Source organism: Zea mays, chromosome 7 (assembly GCF_902167145.1).
Source record: "Zea mays cultivar B73 chromosome 7, Zm-B73-REFERENCE-NAM-5.0, whole genome shotgun sequence".
Taxonomy (NCBI): Eukaryota; Viridiplantae; Streptophyta; class Magnoliopsida; order Poales; family Poaceae; genus Zea; species Zea mays.
Genome location: NC_050102.1, coordinates 54,433,406 through 54,448,738, shown reverse-complemented (window position 1 = coordinate 54,448,738; position 15,333 = coordinate 54,433,406).

Sequence of the window (15,333 nt, the reverse complement as noted above, 5' to 3'; positions counted from 1 at the left end):
ATGTCTAGAGGTAGAGGAGTAGACTTCTCACACCGGGTAAGTCTAGCTGAGTATTAGTATACTCAGCCTTGCTTGTGGCATAATTTTGTAGGTTCTCTAGAGGACATGGTTGCTGGAGTGACATGGCCGTCCATCTTGCCACCGGGTTGGACAGTCGAGTGGGACCCTACCTCGTCTGAGGAGTGATGGGACAGGCTTCCCCATCTCTCTGTTCGTTTATCATTAGTTTATTTCCGCTGCATTCCGAACCATGAGTACTACTTTTGCTAAAACTCCGATGATGATGTAATAAATTTAATACTCCCTTAATGTATGGTTTTATGCTTTATTGTATTTGCTATGTGCCTCACCATCGAGTGAGTATGCGGTACTTGATCCTGTTAGTGGCCTCGTCGGACTAGATCCGAGGGACTGACGTGTTATTCCCATTTAAGTGTGGTCTAGCCTCTAAGGCGGGACTTAGGCACTTGAGTTGGAATAATTCGGGCGGTTCCGCCACAGAAATAATGCTTCGAAGGACGAAGGGCCCTAACCTTTAACATTTTGTGTTGCCTCGTTCTTAATTCATAGCATTTGAGAACAAGTCTCCAACAACAACAACCTCATCTTCCTTTGGCTCTGGAACTACTTCTTCCTTAGCAAAATGGATCAGTTCATCATCATTTTCCCCAAAGTAGCCTAGCTTCTTCATCACAACAAAATCCCCTGCTGTTATGGTGGATCTTCCAAACTCAATATGACTAGGCTTTGTTGGGCTCAGAATGCTATTGTCTTCCTCACTTTCGTTGTTGCTCCCGTCTTTGGCTACAGTCTGTTTAGTTTCGATGGTAGCACCTTCGGTAGTAGCTTCTTCCGGTACAACCAAACCTGACCGTCTCATCACCTCTGATATCGGTGCTATTTCAGTTACTTCGGTTTTGTCTCCCTCACGGGACACCCTAGCAGTTGATCTTAATCTGGCCATTTTAGTTTCTCAGTCTCCTTAAGACGAAGCTGATCTTGAGCGATAAAGCACTTGTTCAAAAGCGTAATGCAGAAAGCTTCGGCTTCGGTTAGAATTTTCAACAGCGCAACAGTGCGATGACAATGAATGATGTGGTAACTTCTCACCAACATGTCTGTTTATATAGTGCTGCAGGTGAAGAAGGCGAACCGCCATAATGTGTACACTAGCTAAATGGTGGACTAACTAGCGCTCGGAATATTTTAATCGTTTTTTAATAACAAGCTCAGGGAAGGTGTTTTTTGAACCTTCAGCATTCCGAAGCCATCGTGTTTTTCGTGGACCAAGCTCGTTACGAAAAAATGATCTAGCACCGCGAAGGGGCTACTATTGAGGGTCTTCTTCTCCGCCGAAGGTCCTCAAGACATAAACACCTTCGGCAAAATGCCACAAGAGGTCCGCCCTTCTTCTGCCGAAGGTTCTCAAGACGAAGACCTCGCGAAGAAGCAACAATGAGAACGCCGAAGTTCAGTAGCTTCGGCTCAGATCAAGCAAAGAAAAAAAGACTAGATAGACCTTGTTAGTTTAAGTTGCTTATAAACAAATGTTCAAGGGTGTGGATGTAATTTTACCTAGGCTGCGTCCCGTGCCTATAAATAGATGAATAGTAACATCTTACCGTTCACGCTGAATTGTAGTCACTCTCCTGTGTCTTCACCTTCGAAAAGGCCGAAGGTACCAATGTAATATTAATACTGTTAATATTCATACATGTTTTATAAAATGCAAATATGTATGAATTAATGAAATGCAGTTACTGTCTTCATCTCTTTGCATTTTCGTTCGCATAATAAATGATGAAGGTATGTCCTTCTTGACCTTCGTCTGATGAGCATTATACCCATTTGAAGATAATGCTTCGAAAGACAAAGGTCCATAATAATTAACAATTGTGTTGCCTTGATCTTGACCTACAACATTTGAGAACAAGTGACCAACACAACCTAACAAAAAAACTGAGATTCTAACCAACCTATCTCGTGAAATCTATCCTACCCACAATTACGTTAACCACATGATCACACCAAGACGAAAGGAAAGAAGAAGGTCAACCTCGACAAGGAAGGATGTGAACAGAATTGGAACTTCAGATGAATCAAGATCCACCATCCAAGATGAAGTCTTTCCTTGACCTAATCCTTCTTACCCCAACCTTCTCTACTGCTGCCTGATAACTAAACATAATGTACCCATGTTTTCCTAACCATTTCCTTATTTAATGACTTAAAAAACATTTGTTCTTAAAACCACTTGGGAAAACTCGAAGCTAAACTACAACCAAACATATGGCTTTCTATATTCCTTTTCTGAGTAATCTCGAGGACGAGATTTTTTAGGGGTGTAGAATTTGTAACAACCAGAATTCTATTTTGGGAGTTATGAAGGTTCTTCAAAAGATTTTGAGTTAAAATGTTCTTTAATAATAGATTATTTCCTTATAATGTATAAATAAAATTAATAGCAATGTTCAGACTTTGGTAGTTCAAAACATGAAGTCAAAACTTTGAACTCGGGTTAGAAGAGAAAAACATAGAAAGATTCTCAATTATTGAATTAGTAAGACTATTCATTATAGTTCCTAGGAACCATCTCTTAGTAGGAAATTAATCTAAAATTCTTGTACAAATAAAACTATTTTGAATTAATGTTTAAAGAATATTCACTAAAGGGTTTAAGATGATATAATAGAGATTGTATTCTTAGGATAGTGCCTTTTGTGTATAGGAGTTTCATATTAAGAAAGATTTGTTTAATAGATAAAACAAGATAATAAATAAACTATGCATCATGATGAACTTTTGGACGAGCATATAAGTGTGATTTGAACACTGAGTTGACATCAAATTACAAAATTGAAATTTGAAACCAGAATCAAACTTGAGTTGGGAATTGGCAAATTAAATTGAAAAGCAAAAATAGAAAATACAAAGGAAATAAAATAAAAATGGGAGAAACCTTTACCTTGGCCAAGCTCGGCGGCCATCTGGTCCATTCACCTCCCCTCTATCCCACCAGCCCATTTTCCTAACGCATTTGGCCCGCTGTCCTTTTTCCTTTCTCCACCGTGTGCACGTCCCTGGCTACGTTTGGGCCACTCGGATAAGTGACCAGCGCGCGCCACACTCTGGTTCCTACGCACGTCGCGCAGGCCTCTGCCGGTGGGAACCTGATGTCAGTCATCCCAGTCCGAGCTTAAGCAGAAAGCAGATGCAGTTGCGAATCGATCGCGGTGGTTGGGATTTGGTGGACCTCGACCCGCCTCTCCGTGCCTATATATGTCGGCGGAGCTGCCTGTCGACCTTAGTGTCCCGGAATACTTAGTGACGGTGGTTAGTAGAGAAGTATCGAGCATCCGTGGGGGGAAAGGGTGAGAGGGCGATCAATCCGTGGTTGCGCCGTCAATGGAGCTAAGGAAAAGGGACCAGGAGCTTCGGTAGGTGACGTGGGATGTGTATGGGGCACCTGCGTGGGAGTTCGTGGTGGGCTCGGAGCGAATTGCTCACCGGAGCAGGAAGGCCACCGTGGATCGCGTTTCTACGTGGGCTGGTACCGGCATCACGTAACCGCCTGTAAGTCATCCTCTGTTGAGTTTGTATGGATCTCCTCAATCTTCTACACCTATCAGCGTTGGGATAGGTGTGTCATGGCGGGGAGTACTGCTCGCCAGCGTTGGACTGCTGTTGGTCGTCGTGCGCCACCGCACGGTATCAACCGGTGTGAGGGAAGGGAGACTGCAGCGAGCGTGCCATCGGCTCCGTGATGAAGGGTGAGAATTAGAAGATGGCATACCGCTTGCAGGGTGGTTTGTGACCATCCATCCGATCGCGTATGGTCATGATCATAGTGGAGGTACGTTTTGGCGCAATAAATTGTGGCCCCAGATCAACAATCCAATGGCTCGGGCTGGATGAGTGTGTGGATGACTCGTGGGCCATTAATCTGGGAACCAGCGGCCACGGCTCCTTACTGGGTCGGTGAGCCAAGATCTAATCCCAACCGTAGATTAGCATCCAATGGATGGCACTCGAGGATACCCCTTCGGTGTTGTATTTTTATTAAAGAGCCCCCTGAGAATCTTTAAATCAACACGTCGTACTCTGTTCTGTTGAAAGTGTTACATCAGAGTCCCTATTATTAGCAGAAACACCCCTGAGACAATTTTAGAGTATAAAATTAATATAAAATACTTTGAAATTCAATAACTTCTTCAATATAACTCCGATTTAACCCATTCCAGTTGTATTAGCTTCACAAAAATATTTTCTACGCAGTAGCAACATCATGTGTACCATATTCCATATATTTATAATTAGATAAGTCTTCAATTTATACTTAGTAAATTAACTCCACTAATCTAGGTTAATCTCTCTATAATTATAATTTGATTAAAATGAAATCCCTAATCAAGTTATAATCTAGATTGAAGTTGAATTAGTTATTTAGATTATATTTCTCATATACTATATATTAACCAATTTATAATATGATAAATCTTCAGAAAACCATAACTTTATAACCGTAGCTCCAAATTTAGCGGTTCTCGAACCTACGATATCGTTACGACATGTAGAATACTATTATACAGTTTTTGCTTATGTTTGGTGTGATGTTAATTTTGCCTATACCATGTTTGTTTGTATTTCCATGAATACCAGTGAGGTCACGAGAATCTGAAGATCATCCTGGTACCTGGAATCTTGAGTCTCAGGTAAGTTATGCCCTTGATCACTCCTTTTTACCTAATAATGTTCACTGTTAATCACTGTGACATGCTCAGGTTAATTTGACGGGACTTAATAGGTTTCCCTAGCATTGTTTATCCCCGCCTTACAAACAGGTGAATTATTAGGTAGCTTTGCTATTGCTCTACCTGGTTTGGGAAACTAATGTTTTATTATGATCATGTTAAAATTATGTTGTTGTTTAATTATTGTTCATGATAAGATCATGTTGTTAATTGGAGCATGGAGAACCACCCAGGACAACAGTGCTACCACAAGGGTGGAATGGGACGCCCTTGGCCAAGTAATTAGGAAAGCTAGGGAGAGATTACCTTACCCGGTTAGGGGCAAGAGAGGAGGCGTCGCTGCAGTGTATAGGGAGGTCCTCGGGCCAAACTATCTATAAAGCTTTTCGGACGAGGGATTCCTATGCTTTTTTCTTCTTGAATCCGTAGCGGGTTTTATCGAACTAGTGGAACTTTGGAAAGGCCTCGTAGTGCTACCCTTCCTCGCTTTCTTGGTAGAGTTGTATGGGGTTCGTACAACCCCGTGGCAAATGGGTAACACGGCTTGTGGGTAAAGAAGTGCAACCTCCGCAGAGTGTAAAATTGGTATATCAGTCGTGCTCACGGTCATAAGTGGCTCGGAAACACACATGTTTAACTTATGGAATTAAACTCAATTTGTAATTTGCATTGCATTGTGGGTATTGTTATTAATCTTGATCTCTTAATTAATTGGGTTGGTATCTACTTATACTCCCTTCTTCCCATGAAACAAGGCGTCTAGTATTCTCAATTTTTTCCCATGAAACAAGACGTGCGTTGGTTTTCTAGCTAATGTGGACGCATGTGCCCTTACTCTGTATATGATTAAAGAGTAAATGACAGCGAGGAAGTTTATGGCAGTTTTATGCATAGCGCTAATATATTCCTTTGCCCGCCACCGCATAATGAGTCAGGAAGGGAGTGAACGCGCCCAAAATTCCTTTGGTCGGCAACATAATCTTGCAGCGAGGGGCAACCAGTGGAAAAAATAAAGCTACGCTAATTTTCGTGCAAAGCCTTTAGATGCCTTGTTTCAAGGGAAGGAGGGAGTACTTAGTAACTGCTAATAAAATTTTGACCAACTTTAAAAGCAATGCTCAGCTTTAACCATCCTCTATGGTAAGCCTTACACTTCACATGAGCTCCCACCTTTGGTGAGTTGATACACATTACTCCCCACAACTTGTTGAGCGATGAATGTATGTGAGCTCACTCTTCTGTACTCACATCCCCTAGGTCAAGAATAGGTACCACTAGATGAGGCGCATGAAGGATGTTGTGATGAGTTCGTGAGTGGCCTAGGCCGTCGTCTCCCAATCAATTTTGGTTGTTGGATCATTGTCTTTGTATGATGTAATTATTTAATTATTTTGTACAGAACTCCATTATATATTAATGTTGTGACATTCGTTTCTGTACCATGAGTCATCATATGTGTAAGACTTGATCCTAGCACACTTGGTGATTATCTCACGCCTGCGTTTTGGACCCCTAAAATTCGGGTGTGACATGTGTTTCCTGAGGATTTACCAGGCATGCCACCTAAGAGAAAGGTTGAATTTGGTATAGAGCATATCCCTGACACTGCCCCTATCTATAAGAGAGCCTATAGAGTGTCCGGACCAGAATTGGTGGAACTCAAGAAGCAGATAGACGAGTTGTTGGAGAAGGGTTACATCAGACCCAGCACCTCGCCTTAGGTCGCCCTAGTCTTGTTTGTGGAGAAGAAAGATGGAACAAAGAGGATGTGCATAGATTATCGAGTTCTAAATGAAGTCACAATCAAGAACAAGTGCCCCTGCATAGAATTGAAGATCTGTTCGATCAGTTGATAGGAGCTAGTGTGTTCTGAAAGATAGATCTGAGATCAGGTTACCATCAGCTTAGGATTAGGCCTTTGGACATACCGAAGACAACATTTATCACCAAGTATGGACTTTATGAGTTCACCGTCATGTCATTCGGTCTGACGAATGCGCCAGCTTTGTTCATGTACTTGATAGTGTTTTCATGGACTACCTCGACAAGTTCATAGTAGTGTTCATTGATGATATTCTCATATATTCCTTGAATGAGCAAGAGCACGAAGAGCATTTGAGGAAGGTGTTAGAATACCCGTTTAGGGTTTGGGGTTTTCCCCGTGTAATTACCATCTCACCCCTCTGTAATGGGCCTGGCCCAGTTTACTCAGTCTATTAATACATCACCCAACCCCTGTTAGGGTTAGGGTTTTACTATTCCAATTTGGTACCAGAGGCAAATTAGGTTTTCTGCTCCCACCCTAGCCGCTAGCTACTCCACCCCAGCCGTCGGCTGCTCTCACCCCTGTAACCGCCGCCGCCCCTGGAGCCACCGCGGCATCCTCTCCTCCATTCCCTGTGCCGGCCGCCTCCCTCCTCCCACCTGGCCGCGCCCCTACCTTCGTGCCGACCTGCGGCCGCCGGATCCACCGCGCAGACGCGCCCCCAAGGAGTCGCTGGTCCGCCCCTCCAGCTCCGCGCCCGACGGTCCGCCCCTCCAGCCCCGCGCTGGCCTGTCTCCTCCCCCGTCGAGCCGCCAGTCTGCCCCCAGCGCGGGTCTTCCTCCAGATTCGCGTCGGCCTGCCTTCTCCCCCGCTGCCTGTCCGCCCCTGCGCCACCGGTCTCCGGCCTACCTCCTCCTCCGCGCCGGCCTTCGGCCCTTCTTCGCCCGGCCATGGAACACCATCACGCCGCTGCTCTGTAGAACGTCGGCGCCGGCGCGCCTGACGCGGCCGCCCACACCAGAGCAGCCACAGGACTGGCCCTTGCGGGCGCTGCCACGGGTCTAGCCCCTCCTGCTGCTACCGCAGGTCTTCCCACTACTTGCGCAGCCACCACCGGCGTCGACACGCACCTGGCCGCGACCCTGGCTGCCGGCCTCTCCTCGCCTAGCGCCACTGCTATGGCCAGTGCACGCGTCGCCAACCTTGTCCCCTTCGGGCTTGGCCTACCGGACTACCCGGTGTGTACAGGCGCCCTTACCGGTCTCCTATCGCCGACCCACATCCCCAGGTAGCCGCCCCCTGGGTTCTCTACCACTCGTTTGCTCGTTGGCGATGCCACCTGGTGATGAAGCTGAGGTGCCCGATCTTTCGGCGAGTAGAGATAATTCCGATTTGGCGGAAGATGACCCTTGCGATCCGACTACGACGAGCAAGCCCGAGGCGCCAATGCAATCGCTGAACCAACTCCCTGTGGTTACCGACCTTGCTGATGCGAGATCGGCCTGATCACGAAGATCGTTTCCTGTGCGCAATCGAAGAACGAACAAGAAAAAGATGCGAGCAATCTAATCTATTACTCGAGGGTGGAGTTCTGAATACACGAAGACAGCGCAGATTTGCGCGTGTTCGAGAGTAGCTAAGGCTAACGTAAAACAAAACTCGAGAATAAAGGAGGCGCAGCTCCTGGATAAATAGAGGGGGCGCAGCCCCTAGGGGCGGCCAACCCTAGGTCGTCCACTATGGGCCGCAGTTGGGCTGGTCGTCTATTCTTCTGGGCCCTCATTCTTCAGTAGCATGACGAAGTTAAGATCTCTGGCACGGGCCCGAGTGATTGGCCCAGCTAATGAAGGAAGTGGCGCTTGATGTGGAGGTGCTGCTGGTGTAGTCGTACTCATAGTGATGTCCTCATCATCCTCCCCTTCTTGAAGTGAAGTCGTCCTCGACGACAACTCCTCATCCTCGGCCATATATGGTTTCAAATCTGCAACATTAAAACTAGTGGAAACACCAAATTCCGCAGGCAGGTCAAGGATATAAGCATTATCATTAATCTTTGTTAGCACCTTAAAAGGACCAGCAGCACGAGGCATTAATTTAGAACGACGCAAAGTAGGAAACCGATCCTTTCTCAAGTGCAACCAAACCATATCACCTGGCTCAAAAGTAACATGTTTTCTTCCTTTACTACCAGCAACCTGATTTTTAGCATTAGTAGCAGCAATGTTCTGTTTCGTTTGTTCATGTATGGTAACCATTTGTTCAACATGTGCAGCAGCATCTACTTGTGGGGCGTTCGCAGCATTAAGTGAAATCAAATCAATAGGTGCCCTAGGGATGTAACCATAAACAATCTGGAAAGGGCACATCTTTGTAGAAGAATGCGTGGCATGATTGTAAGCAAATTCAACATGAGGCAAGCAATCCTCCCAACGTCTCAAATTCTTGTCTAAAACAGCCCTAAGCATGGTAGATAAAGTTCTATTTACTACCTCAGTTTGTCCATCAGTCTGAGGGTGACAAGTAGTGCTAAACAACAATTTAGTTCCCAATTTATTCCAAAGAGATCTCCAAAAATGGCTTAGAAACTTAGCATCGCGATCAGAGACTATTGTTTTTGGAATACCATGTAAACGAATAATTTCTCTAAAGAACAATTCAGCAACAATGCTAGCATCATCAGTTTTATGACAAGGTATAAAGTGAGCCATTTTAGAGAATCTATCAACAACCACAAAAATACTATCCCTCCCCTTCTTAGTTCTAGGCAAGCCCAAAACAAAGTCCATAGAGATATCAAGCCAAGGAGAAGAAGGGACAGGCAAAGGCATATACAAACCATGGTTGTTCAACCGTGACTTAGCTTTCTGACAAGTAGTGCAGCGTGCAACAAGGCGCTCAACATCAGCGCGCATCCGAGGCCAAAAGAAGTGGGCAGCCAACACCTCATGCGTTTTGTAGACGCCAAAATGCCCCATGAGACCGCCTCCATGCGCCTCCTGTAACAACAAAAGACGAACCGAACTAGCTGGAACACACAGCTTGTTAGCGCGAAACAGGAACCCATCCTGTATGTGAAATTTGCCCCATGGTATCCCATTAATACAATGGTCGAAAGCATCTTTAAAATCAGCATCGTCAACATATTGATCCTTCACAGTGTCCAAACCAAAGATTTTAAAATCTAATTGTGACAGCATGGTATAGCGACGAGACAAAGCATCAGCAATAACATTGTCCTTCCCGTTCTTGTGTTTAATAATGTAAGGAAAGGACTCAATGAATTCGACCCATTTAGCATGACGACGGTTCAGATTTGTTTGGGTACGAATATGTTTTAAAGCCTCATGATTAGAATGAATTATGAACTCACGATGCCAAAGATAGTGCTGCCATGTATGCAAAGTGCGCACTAAAGCGTAAAGCTCCTTATCATAAGTAGAATATTTCAGACTAGCACCGCTTAATTTTTCACTAAAATAAGCAACTGGTTTTCCTTCTTGTAACAAAACAGCACCTAGCCCAATACCGCTAGCATCGCATTCAAGCTCAAAAACTTTATTAAAATCAGGCAATTGCAAGAGGGGAGCTTGGGTTAACTTATCTTTCAAAGTGGTGAACGCTACCTCCTGCGAATCACTCCAAGCAAACGGCACATCTTTCTTTGTAAGCTCATGTAGAGGCGCTGCAATGGAGCTAAAATCACGAACAAATCTGCGGTAGAAACCGGCAAGTCCAAGAAAGCGCCGAATTTGTGTGACCGTCGTCGGTGTAGGCCACTCCCGAATGGCAGCAATCTTGCTGCTATCCACCTCAATGCCCTGCGGAGTAACCACATAACCAAGAAACGAGACACGTTGCGTGCAAAATGTGCACTTTTCCATGTTACCAAACAAGCGAGCAGCACGCAAATGTTCTAAATGCTCCTCTATAGACTTGCTGTAAATAAGGATATCATCGAAATAAACAACAACAAACAAACCTATGAAGGCCCGTAGAACTTCGTTCATTAAACGCATAAAGGTGCTGGGAGCATTAGTCAATCCAAATGGCATAACCAACCATTCATATAAACCAAATTTTGTTTTAAAAGCCGTTTTCCATTCATCACCGAGTTTCATTCTAATCTGATGGTAACCGCTACGCAAATCAACCTTAGAGAAAATAACGGCACCACTAAGCTCATCTAACATATCATCAAGGCGTGGAATAGGATATCGATAACGAACTGTGATGTTATTAATAGCACGACAATCTACGCACATACGCCATGACCCATCTTTCTTTGGAACGAGTAAAACAGGAACCGAGCAAGGGCTAAGAGACTCACGAATGTAACCCTTATCAAGCAGCGTCTGCACCTGGCGCTGGATCTCCTTCGTCTCCTCTGGATTTGTACGGTACGGGGCGCGGTTCGGAAGAGAAGCGCCGGGGATGAGATCGATCTGATGCTCAATGCCACGGAGGGGAGGAAGACCCGGTGGTAAGTCCGTAGGATAAACATCAGCATACTCCTGCAAAAGGTTAACAACAGCAGGGGGTATATCCAAAGACGGTGCATCATCAAGCGGAACAAGCATGCGCGAGCATACAAGTGCATAACAGGGCATATGAGCTTCATGGAGATCATCAAAATCAGCACGTGTAGCAAGTAAAACAGGAGAGTGCAACTTGATTTCAGATTTAATAGGTGCGGCTGATGTCGATTTGACTTGTTGTGCAGTTTTAGCAGCCCTAGTAAGATCATCTTTCAAAATTTGGTCAGGGGTCATTGGATGTATAATTATTTTCTGGCCTTTAAACATGAAAGAATAATGATTTGAACGACCATGATGTAAACTATCAGTATCATATTGCCAAGGTCGACCCAATAACAAAGAGCATGCTTCCATAGGAATAACATCGCAATCAGCATAATCAGAATAAGAACCCAGCGAAAAGGGGACACGTACCGAACGTGTTACCTTTATTTTACCACCATCATTAAGCCATTGAATGTGATACGGATGTGGATGTGTGCGAGTGGGCAAGGATAATTTCTCTATCAACGCTGTACTTGCCAAATTGTTGCAGCTGCCACTATCGATGATGATGCGAATCGACCGTTCGTGCACGACGCCCTTGGTATGGAATAGAGTGTGTCGCTGATTTTTTTTGGCCTGGGCAACCTGTGTGCTGAGAACACGCTGCACAACAAGACTCTCATACCTATCGGCGTCGATGGGATCAACGTGGACTTCCTCATTTTCTGCATGGTTAGTGGCAATCATAGCATGACTAGTTTCCTCAGAATCACTAGCTGAAGAGTACTCACCATCGTCACGTATAAGCAAGGTACGCTTGTTTGGGCAGTCCCGAATCATATGCCCAAACCCTCTGCAACGATGGCACTGAATATCCCGTGTACGTCCTGTGGAAGAAGCGGCGCCTTTGGCAGCGGGTGCCACTGGCTTGGTCGTCCCTGTGCGCGATGTAGTGCTAGGCGTAGAAGGTGCAGGGCTGGAAGGAGTTGAGCTGTGTATTGGACCCCGGCCTGCAAAAGAGTTAGTATATGTCTTTGATCGTCGTCCCTGCACTTCACGTTCAGCTTTGCAAGCATATTCAAACAATGTGGTTATATCAAAATAATCCTTATAATCAAGTATATCCTAAATTTCCCTGTTCAAACCACCACGAAAACGCGCCATAGCAGCGTCATCCGACTCAACCAAACCACAACGAAGCATACCCTTTTGTAACTCCTGGTAATATTCCTCAACAGACTGTGAACCTTGTTGAAAACGCTGCATTTTGTTAAGCAAATCACGAGCATAATAGGAAGGAACAAATCTGTGGCGCATGGAAGTTTTTAATTGGGTCCAAGTAATGACACTGTTAATGGGAAGTTTTTGTTTATACTCACGCCACCAAATTAAAGCAAAATCAATAAATTCACTAATGGCAGCCTTCACTTGGCTATTAGCAGGAATATCATGGCATGAAAATTTCTGTTCTACCTCTAATTCCCAATCAAGATATGCAGCAGGATCATATTTACCATTAAAAGATGGAATTTTAAATTTAATCTTAGAAAATAAGTCACTAGGGGGATGACGAACCACACGACGTGCACGACCACGGCGATCTCCATCGTCCTGCTCAGTGTCACCGCCGTATTCCAGCTCCATCTTTGTGGTCAATGCATCAAGACGTGCCAGGATGGTGTCGAGTGTGGTGCGAGTCGCCGTTTGAGCAAGGTCAAGTTGGTTGAAACGCTCGGTCGTCGAAGTGATCGTTGAATCAAGCCGTTCATGCATCGTCCTAATGTCAGCAGCAAGTCCATCAACTTGTCCCCTTACTTCCTACAACTGGGCATCCACCATGTCGTGTGGTCCTGCCATAGTTAGCGCAAACACCAAAACACCAAAAGGAGAAAAACCAACGACAAAAACAGGGGTGTACTGCTCACAAGGCGCTCACACTAGTGCTGTTATCAAGTTCTTATCCGTTCTTACCAAGCCACAGTGGTGAACTGCAACCAACAGGTGGAACCGGTGAAAGATTGGATGAGCGATTGCGTGGAGAAACAGAAACCTGCTCGTCGTAGAAATATGTGGAGTTGTGGGTAGGCTGCACTCAAGTCAAGGATTAGCACGATCAAACAATAATGCAAAGTTGAATTATAGTGCAAAACACGAAACTATATTGCTGGCCACAGGTGCAAAGGATGGATGGAACTAGCAGAATGGCAGTACCGTAAATATTGTACTAGTGATGCCAAAAAGGCACTAGTAGAAATCACAGGTGATTTTGTTTTTCTTTTTTGTATGATTTTTTTGATATTTTTCTCAGCACAAGAAGCAACAAGATAGGAGCTACACGAAGTTTCACCTAAAACAGATATAAGATGTGGTCTATAGAAAATCAGAAAGTTCTCTGAAAAGCGTGCGAGAACTTTGACGAATTTTTTTCTTTATTTTCCTGAATTTTTTTGACAATTTTGTCGAACCCCAAACAGACCGTAGGTGAGTTTGGCCGGCCTCAGAATGGTGTCAACTAGCTCCTGTAAAAATTTCAGATTTTTTGGACACCCGAGCGAAAAGTTATGCCCGGTTTACGGAAGGTTCCTCAAGTTATGTTTTAAAACGACCGGGATGAAACAAACGTATCCTTTCTCCTTCGTTTTCTTTTTTTTTGTTTCTGTTTTTTTTATGTAACCGAAGGAGAAAAACAAGGAAGCGGTCGTTGACTCGGTTTGTTTTTTTTTCTGTTTTTTTTCGTAACCGAAGGAGAAAATCAAGGAAACGTCCGTTGACTCGGTTTGTTTTTTCTGTTTTTTTTTGACGTAACCGAAGGAGAAAAACAAGGAAACAATGTTGACTCGGTTTGTGGCGTGATCAAACGGGAGATGGTGGCGGCGCTAGGGTTTGAATGGTGGAAGAACACAATGCAACCAGCAACAAATGACGCGAAAGCACACAAATTCAACAATGCAGATTATTGAAAGAAAGTGCGAGGCTCAAAAGGATGCTGGGATAAGATCTAACCTGAATTTTTATGTGGTTTTGTGGACTGTAGGAAAAAAAACGCTCGATAAATTCACCGATCAACCTGGAAATCTGATACCAATTGATGAAGCTGAGGTGCCCGATCTTTCGGCGAGTAGAGATAATTCCGATTTGGCGGAAGATGACCCTTGCGATCCGACTACGACGAGCAAGCCCGAGGCGCCAATGCAATCGCTGAACCAACTCCCTGTGGTTACCGACCTTGCTGATGCGAGATCGGCCTGATCACGAAGATCGTTTCCTGTGCGCAATCGAAGAACGAACAAGAAAAAGATGCGAGCAATCTAATCTATTACTCGAGGGTGGAGTTCTGAATACACGAAGACAGCTCAGATTTGCGCGTGTTCGAGAGTAGCTAAGGCTAACGTAAAACAAAACTCGAGAATAAAGGAGGCGCAGCTCCTAGATAAATAGAGGGGGCGCAGCCCCTAGGGGCGGCCAACCCTAGGTCGTCCACTATGGGCCGCAGTTGGGCTGGTCGTCTATTCTTCTGGGCCCTCATTCTTCAGTAGCATGACGAAGTTAAGATCTCTGGCACGGGCCCGAGTGATTGGCCCAGCTAATGAAGGAAGTGGCGCTTGATGTGGAGGTGCTGCTGGTGTAGTCGTACTCATAGTGATGTCCTCATCACCTGGGCTCCCATGCCGCTCTCCACCGACCCCACCATGTCATCGGCCATCCTGGCTATCCAGGTTGCCCTAGCTGCTTCTCTGGAGCGCGAGCGCGCCGCATCCCACGCATTGGAACAGGAGCGCACCATGGCTGCCCAGATGGCCACTGCGCAGCGTCTCGCCATCGGCCCTCCTCCTGTCGACCAGGAGACACCCCGCCCACCCAGAGGCTCCCCACACCTCTGGAATCGATGTTGACCACATCGCCGCTCTCCACGCCCAGGCGGTCGGACTACAGAACATCCGGTCCCTCATGTTCGTCGTCCTGGACCCGGCGCCCTCCCACTACCCTCGCTGGAGGGGGTGTAACACCCTGAATTTGGGGGTATAAAATTTCTTTCTTATGATAATCCAAATTCAGGTGTTACTCTTCTCTATCTCACTTTAGTTTCCCTCTCTCTCTAGTTTTGTCTCTCTCTTTCTCTTTTAATTAGAGTTAGTTGTATTAGTGATGGATTATTTATTTTATTTGCCCAAAAGATATGAGTCATGGAATGTTGCATCATATTGAGCCTAAATATTCTTTGAAATGTTGCACATATTTGATTTGGTTTGAATTTGAAACTTGATTTGAATTTGAATTGAAAACCCTAGAGAATATA